The sequence below is a fragment of the Mobula hypostoma genome, chromosome 10 (genome assembly GCF_963921235.1).
Source record: "Mobula hypostoma chromosome 10, sMobHyp1.1, whole genome shotgun sequence".
Taxonomy (NCBI): domain Eukaryota; kingdom Metazoa; phylum Chordata; class Chondrichthyes; order Myliobatiformes; family Myliobatidae; genus Mobula; species Mobula hypostoma.
The window spans coordinates 77324722-77333942 of NC_086106.1; positions in this window are offsets into that span (position 1 = coordinate 77324722).

Consider the following 9221-nt stretch of genomic DNA (forward strand, 5'->3'; position numbering starts at 1 on the left):
CTCATCGCTCTCCCTGACCAGGCGAAGGTCATCAAGCTGCATCTCCAGTTCCCTAACTCGGTCCCTTAGGAGATGCAGCTCAACATACCTGGTGCAGGTATGGCCGTCCGGGAGGCTGGGAGACTCCAGGACCTCCCACATCTGATGCCGAGCACAGAAAACTGGCCTCACACACATACTTCTTCCTTTCTGCAAATAATCCACTCTATAGAGGCCTTCCAACGTTTGATAGGTTTCAATGAGATCACACTTCATTCATCAAACACTCTTCATATGACAAGCCTTTCAATCCCAGAATCATTTTAGTGAACCTCCTTTAAACCTTCTCCAATGTCACACATCCTGCTTTGATAAGGGGCCCTAAACAACTCACAATACTCCAAGTGAGGCCTCACCAGTGCTTTATCAAGCCTTAACATTACATCCTTGTTTTTATGTTCTAGTCCTTTTTAAATGAACACTAACATCACACTTGCCTTCCTCACCACAGACTCAAACTGCAAAAAAACCTTTAGGGAATCCTGCACAAGGACTCTCAAGTTCTTTTGCACCTCAGATTTTTGAATTTTCTCTGCATTTAGAAAATAATCAACCCTTTCATTTCTTCTACACATGTGCATGACCATACACTTCCTGACACTGTATTCCAGCTGCCCATGCTCCTAATCTAAGTCCTTCTGTGGCCCCTCTATTTCCTCAAAACTACCTGCCCCTTCACCTACCTTTGAATCGTCCGCATACTTTGTACAAAGCCATCAATTCTGTTATGCAAGTCATTGACATATAATGTAAAAAAAAGCTGTCCCAGCACAGACCCCTCTGGAACACCACTACTCACTAGCAACCAACCAGAAAATGTCTCTATTCCCACACTATACCTCCTGCCAATCAGCCACTGCTTTATCCATACTAGTATCTTTCCTGTAAGATAAGGCTCTTATCTTGTTAAGCAGCCTCAAATGTGACACCTTGACAAAGGGCTTCTGAAAATCCACTACACAACATCAAACGATTCTCCTTTGTCTATCTTGCATGTTATTTCTTCAAAGAATTCCAACATATTCGCCAGGCAAGATTTTCCTTCAAAGAAGCCCTGCTGACTATGGCCTATTTTATCATATGCCTCCCAGTACCCCAAAACCACATCCTTAACAATCGACTCCAACATCCATTATCACATAGATCATTGATATAGATGACAAACAACAATGGACACATAACCACTCTCTGAGGCACGCAACTAGGCACAGGCCTCTCGTCAGGGAGGCAACCATCTACTACCACTCTTTGGTTTCTTCCATGAATCCAATGCCAAATCCAACTTACTACCTCATCTTGAATGCCAAGCAACTGAAACTTTTTGACCATCATCCATTGCAGGACTTTGTAAAAGGCCTTACTAAAGTCCACGTAGACAACATACACTACCGTGTGTTCAACAGCGTTCCTGGTAACCTCCCTGAAAAACTCTGTAAGACACTAGCAGTGTGCAGATGTTGAAGGGTGTGAGGGAAGAGAAGTGAGTGCAGTTACTATTACAATGGTAAAAGAGATCAAAAAGCTGGTACATAAGTCACCCGGTCCAGGTGAACTGCACCCTCAGGTTCTGAAAGAGATAGCAGTAGAGATTGTGGAGGCATTAGTAATGATTTTTCAAAATCATTGGACTCTGGCATGATGCCAGAGGGCTGGAAAATTGCTAATGTCACTCCCCTCTTTAAGAATGGAGGAAGGTAGCAGAAAGGAAATTATAGACCAGTTAGCCTGACCTCAGTGGTTGGGAAAATGTTGGAGTCAATTGTTAAGAATGAGGTTCTGGAGTACTTGGTGACACAGGGCAAGATAGGGCAAAGTCAGCATGGCCTGATGAACCTGTTGGAATTCTTTGAGGAGATTACAAGTAGGATGGATAAAGGGGATGCAGTGGATGTTGTATATTTGGACTTTAAGAAGGCCCTTGACAAAGTGCCATACGTGAGGCTGCTTACCAAGTTAAGAACCCATGGTTTTACAGGAAAGTTACTGGCATGGTTAGAGCATTAGCTAATTGGTAGGAGGCAGTGAGTGACTGGTGGTGTTCCACAGGGGTTGGTGTTGGGACCGCTTCTTCTTATGCTGTATATCAATGATTTAGATAATGAAGTACAGTAGATGGCTTTGTTGCCAGGTTTGCAGATGGTACGAAGATTGGTGGAGGGGCAGGTAGTGTTGAGAAACAGGTGGGCTGCAGAAGGACTTAGACAGATTAGGAGAATGGGCAAGAAAGTGGTAAATGAAATACCATGTAGGAAAATGCATCATCATGCACTTTGGTAATAAAAATAAATGTGCAGACTATTTTCTAAATGGTATGAAAATCCAAAAGTCTGAGATGCAAATGGACTTGGGAGTCCTTGAGCAGAACACCCTAAAGGTTTACTTGCAGGTTCAGTCGGGGTGGTGAGGAAGGCAAATGCAATGTTAGCATTCATTTCAAGAGATCTAGAATACAGGGATGTGATGCTGAGGCTTTATAAGGCACTGATGAGGTCTCACCTTGAGTATTGTGAACAGCTTTGGACTCCTCATCTTAGAAAAGATGTGCTGGCATTGGAGAGGTTCAGAGGAGGTTTTCAAGGATGATTACAGGAATGAAAGAGTTATCATACGAGGAATGTTTGATGGCTCTGGACCTGTACTCACTGGAATTTAGAAGGAAGAGGGGGATCTCATTGAAACCTTTTGAATGTTGAAAGGCATAGATGTGGAAAGGATATGCAGAGTAGATGTGGAAAGGATATGTCCCATGGTGGGGGAGTCTAGGACAAGAGGGCACAGCTGCAGGATAGAGGGGCGTCCATTTAAAACAGAGATGTGGAAATTTTTCTTTAGCCAAGTTTATGGAGCTTGTTACCACAGGCAGCTGTGGAGGTCTTGTTGCTGGGTGTATTTACGGCAGAGAGTGATAGATTCTTGATCAGACATGGCATCGAGGGTTACAGGGAGAAGGTCGGGGAGTGGGACTGAGAAGGGGAAAAAAGGATCAGTCATGACTGAATGGTGGAGCAGACTCGGTGGGACACATGACCTAACTCTGCTCCTATACCTTATGGTCTAAGACTGATTAGACACAACCTAATCAGTCCCTGTCTGTCCCAGACACTTATATATCTAGTCCATTATTGATGTTAGGCTTACCAGCCTATAATTTCTCGGATTATTTTTAGACCCTTTCCTAAATAACAGAACAACCTATCCTCCAATCCTTCAGCACCTCACCCAACACTAAGAATGTTTTTGAATATCTCCGCTAGGGCCCCTGAAATACCTGCACTTGCCTCCCACAGGATCCGAGACAACGCCTTGTCAGGCTGCGGGAATTTATTGTCACGGTCCAGTCCGTGAAATCCGCATTCCGGTTCACGGTCCGATCCATGGATTCCGTACTCCGGTTATTCCATTTTTCCTGTGTTCCGTTGGGCTCCCTGATCGAGGCGCCTGATTCTCGTTTGGGGCTGGCTACATAAAAGTCTCCGGGTTACAGCGGCTCTTTGCTGGTTCGTCATCGGGAGCTCGGTGTCAGTAACCCTCGGTAGTCACCTCAGCAGTTCCCTGTCAGTACCGTCAAAATTCCGTCGGAACCCCATGAGGTACCTTGTCTGGAACCTCGTCAGAATCCCCATCAAGTAACCCGCTGGAGTGAGACCGGACCCTTGTCGTGGCAAGATAAGGTACAGTCTGTCATTGTTTGGAACTGTCTGTTTGTATCCTCGCCTTTGCTGGTTAGGTCCAGCCTGTTGCCACTACCTTGAGTGGAGAACTGTCTCTTCGTGTTCAGTGCTCTGTGTATAGAAAGAGTCCCGGCCCTATGTCCTGTACCCAAGGAGGGGTCCTGGCTCTGTGTTCCATGTCTAAGAGGAGTCCCGGCTCAACGTCCTGTATCTAAGGAGGACCCCCGGCTCAGTGTTTTGTGTCCTGTGTCTAGTCTGAGTCAAGAGCTGAGTCCAGTCAAAGTCGAGTGTCAAGTCCGATCCAAGTCCTAGTCGAGTGTCAAGTCCGATCCAGGCTCTGGGTCCCAGTCAAGACCAAGGTTCCGAGTTCCGAGGCTCCTAGTTCCAAATTTCACATCCGGGTCCAGTGTTCCAAGTCCAAGTCCTAGCACAGGCCCTGAGTCCCAGACTTGTCCAGTGCTTGTGTCTGTGTCCAGCTATGCTTCTTCCTGCTTCTGCTTTGCTCTCTCCTGGATTACCCTCTGATCAATCCTTGCTTCCCAACTTCCCTTGCTTTCTTGATAAGCTCATTGCCCAGTTCCTAGTACTTCAGTGATTGTGTCTTGCATTTAGGTTCGCTACCAGCACCCCCTTGCAACATTTATCCACCATAATTTGCTTCAAGACAGCAAACACCTCTACCCCTGAAACTGTACATGGTCCATGACCTCACTGCTGCTTTGCCTCTTCTATAGACTCAGTGTCTGTCATCCCAGATGCAAAAACACCATTTAAGATCTCCAACATCACTTTCAGCTCCATGCAATGATGACCACTCTCATCTTCCAAAGGACAAATTTTGTCTTTTGCTACTTTTTTGCTGTTAATATCTTTGTGGAAGCCCTTGGGATTCTCCTTCACCTAGTCTGCTAAAGCAACCCCTTGCTTCTTGTAGCCCTCCTGATTTCCTCCTTAGGTGGTCTTTTGCATTTCTTAGATTCTTCAAATACCTCAATTTTCCATCCTGCCTCTACCTACTATGCAAACTTCTTTTTTTAAACCAGGGCTTCAGTGTCTCTCTAAACCTGTTATCCTTGCCTTTTATTCTGACAGGAACATACAAACACTTCCACTTTTGAAGGCCTCCCACTTACCAGGAACACCTTTGGCAGAAAACAACCTATCCCAATCCACACTTGTCAGATCCTTTCTGATACCACCAAAAGTAGCCTTTCTCCAATTAAGAATCTCAACCCAAGGACCAGTCTGAACCTTTTCCATGATTACCTTGAAACTTGTGACATTATGATCACTAGATTTAAAGCGTTTCCCACAAGGATATTAATCCCCAACCAGTTCAGATGCATACCATCCCATCTGAACAGGTTCCACTTTCCCTAGAAGAGAGCCCAATGATCCAGAAATTTTAAACCCTCCCTCCTACACCATCTACTTAACCAAGTGTTAAACTGAGTGATCTTTCTTTTCTCTGACCTCGCTAGCACGTGGCAAGGGTAACAATCCTGAGATCACAACCCTGGAGGCCTTGCCCTTTAACTTAGCACCTCATCCACCTTCCTACCCATGTCATCATGGAACACAACCTCTAACAGCTCGCTCTCCCACTTGAGTATTATAGACTCGATCCAAGATGGCCCTGGCACTCGGGAGGCAACATACTATCCAGGAATCTCGCTCTTATCCACAGAACCTCCTGTCTATTCCCTTAACCAAGGAATCCCCAATCACTACAGCTTGCCTCTTTTCCCTGCCCCCTCCCATTCTGAGCTACAGAGCCAGGATCGATGCCAGAGACCTGACAGCTGTGGCTTGCCTCTGCAAGGTCCATTCCAAACCCCCCCCCCACCCCACCCCACAGCAATATCTAAAGCAGTATACCTGCTGTTGAGTGGATTCGACTTTCCCTCTCCTCGCTGAAGCCTCTGTGAACCAAAGTCTGAACTCCCCACTCTAGCACTGGCCTCCTCCCACAATGGCTACTCCATTTAAACCTAAACTTCTTTTTATTGGCCCTTGCCAAGTGCCTAATTATGCACAATACAATGTCTCCAAGTGAACTGTGGTGCACAGAATATCCTAACTACCCCTGCTTGCTTCTTTAGGAATCTCTCTCCAGCTATGCAATCCAGCATCTCCAAGTGAACTGTGGCATGCAGAATGGCAACACATTTCATAATACACCTTCGACAAATGTTTAGCTGCTCTCAACACATTTAGATATTAATTTTAACAACAAGGTGAATTCAATGGAAGATTCACCAGTAAGAGAAGAGATGTCACTTTTTATAAAAGTATAGAAAAGCAAAGGATAAAATTTTGTGTCAAGGTTCCCAAAATCCGGGCAGACCCGGATCTGGGACGTACCCACCAAATATCTGGCCCTGCCTCTCGTATTTTTTTGCACTACCTTACTTTCCATTTTCTATTTTCTATTTATGATGTATAATTTAAATTTTTAATATTTACTATCGATTTGTACTCCAGGGAGCAGGAAGCACAGAATCAAATATCGCTGTGATGATTGTACGTTCCAGTATCAATTGTTTGGCGACAATAAAGTATAAAGTAAATTGGCAATTAATTGAATATTATATAGACTACAGTTAAGATATTGATTCTGTTAATATATATGGACAAAAGTGTTCCAGTTTGCAACACTATTAACTTCAAATTACAAATGATATAATAAAGTAGTAATCAAATCTCAACATGTGTTCCACTGAAAGAATCCCAGCCACTTGACCGTCCACAGATCACAGAAGAACTCAACTATCTCTTTGCACACTGCATGCTTCCATGCCAGGGGCACAAACATAACCAAAGAAGATAGAAAGACAATCAGAACCAAGAACCTATTCACTGATGTCCACCTTGAAACTTAGCCAACAATTGGCGGTGGCCATCTCCTACACTGGATCTATCACACGTGCTTTTGGTGCCTAATCAAAAGAGCACTTCTATTCATCCAGTACTTAACAATGGATTTCTTAACTACTTTTTCCCTCATCCAAAATCAGTCACTTTTTTTCTTGTTTTCCTTTCTCCAGCCTCAGCTCATATTTCTTTACACTTTCATATATTAGCCAGAGCAATATACTTTAGCATCGTTGATCATTTTGTTCTTTTGTTACACAAATGCACAAATAACTCTTTAATACAAAAACTGTAAAAATATATTTTAACAATAAAGAGATCTCTGCAGTATGTACAGACAAAACAAAAGCATTTCGGTCACTTTACTGAGAAATTGATAAATTAAAGACAACATTCTACAATTAAACACAGAGTGTCTTGTAATTTAATATATTATATCAACATATCTCAGTCTATCATCTGTTTCAATTTATATTTTTTATCTGATTTTTCTCAGTGCTCTTTCCCAGTGACTGGATCTTCTTCTAATTCATTTTCCTCATTAAATTCCTCATCTTCATCCTCGCTGTCTGATTCAGTATAGAAGCTGATCGTAGCTTGAACAGGGAATGCTGTCAAAAGTTCCTGCCCTGCACTGTACAAATAGTCAAAACATTTGTTCTTGGGCCACATCAACCTGCAGCAAAATTAAGAAAATAACAAGTTTATCCCTGCTCCAAAGATGGCATAAAAATGCAAGTCCTTTGTTCCTACGTTATAATCAATTAAATTGTTGATAATAAGAGCAGAACTTTTTAATTGATTAAAAGGAAGAGGTTTTCCTCTGTTTACAAGTACAGGTCGACCTTCACTAATCCGACTACCTGTAATCCAGTTCCTTCGATAACCCGGCACTGATTATGTTTAATGTGATCCTTCTGTAATTCAGAATTTTCACTAATCCGGCACTCCTCAGGTCCCAATGGTGCTGGATTAGTGAAGGTTGGCCTGTATATTGCAAAATGGCATAGGTGTGGAAAATATTTTTCAGTCATTGTATACAAAAATACCAAGGAAATCCAAATAATTTGTTTCATTCTTAAAATTATATAATGTCATATAAATAACATTGGAAATTCAGTTAACAATTTCATGCTTTCTATCATTGTTTCAATTTATAAATTGAAAGGAACAGAAATTGAACGAGTTTTCATTGATTTGGGGCGGAGATCTTAATACCTGTTTATCTCCAGCTTTGGACCGTTCGGCTCCTTTACGGACTTTACCTAATAAATCTGCAAATTTGATTAATTTTTTCCTTTCTGATTCTGGGTCGACGGACATTTGGCGTTTTCTGCATCCTCAGGAAAAAGATTTTTCCTTCTTTTCACATGTTCATCATTCCTATTCAAGAATTGATTATTTTTTCATTGATTCTCGTCTCATTCCTTCAGTGATTAAATGTGATTATGATTCTATAACCATTTCGGATCATGCTCCACTTAAGCTTTCTATTAAAATTATGGCCAATATACCAAACAATAGACAATGGCGTTTTAATTCGCTGTTGCTTCAGGACTCGGACTTTGTTAATTTTATGAATGAACAGATTGAGCTTTTTTTTACAATTAACCATACAGAAGATATTTCGGTTAACACTCTTTGGGACACTTTTAAAGCCTATATTCGGGGTCAGATTATTTCGTATTCCGTTGCTTTGAGGAAGAAACAGAAGCAGGAGGAGATGGTAATTGTGGACAAGATTAAAGAAATTGATAAGAAATATGTTATGGCTCCTTCTGAGGAGCTATACAAACAAAGAACTGAACTTCAAATGGAACACAGTTTACTACTCTCGTCCTCGATTGTAAACCAATTAAAGAAAACAAGAAGTGATTTTTATGTTCACAGTGATAAAATTGGCAAGCTGCTGGCTAATCAATTGAAATCTAATTATGTTAAATCTCAAATCAATCAGATTTATAACCAAAATGATCGATTGATATTGGATCATGTGGGGATTAATCAAACCTTTTGTGATTTTTATTCTTCTTTATACCAATCAGAGTCTCCTCGAGATTCTAAATATATGAATGATTTTTTAGATAAGTTAGACTTCCCTCTGATTTCACAGGATATGTCTTCTTTATTAGATACTTCCATTACAATGGATGAGATTAAGAATGTTATTTTTTCTATGAATCTGGGGAAAGCTCCTGGCCCTGATGGGTTTACCGTTGAATTTTATAAATGTTTTGCTTCTTTATTGATTCCTTGGCTCTATAAGGTTTTTGAGGCTTCTTTGAAACTTGGTAAACTTCCGGAATCTTTTAATAGAGCATCAATTTCTTTAATACTAAAGAAGGATAAAGACCCTGCTCAATGTGCATCTTATAGACCAATATCTTTATTAAATGTTGATTCTAAAGTTTTTTCTAAGTTATTAGCAAATAGACTAGAAAAAGTACTTCCTTCTATTATTTCGGAAGACCAAACGGGTTTTATTAAAGGTCGTTACTCTTTTTATAATATTCGTACATTGTTAAATATCGTTTATACTCCCTCACAAAATGTTCCTGAGTGTGTTATTTCTTTAGATGCCGAGAAAGCTTTTGATAGAGTAGAATGGCCTTATTTATTTAAGGTGCTTGAAATGTT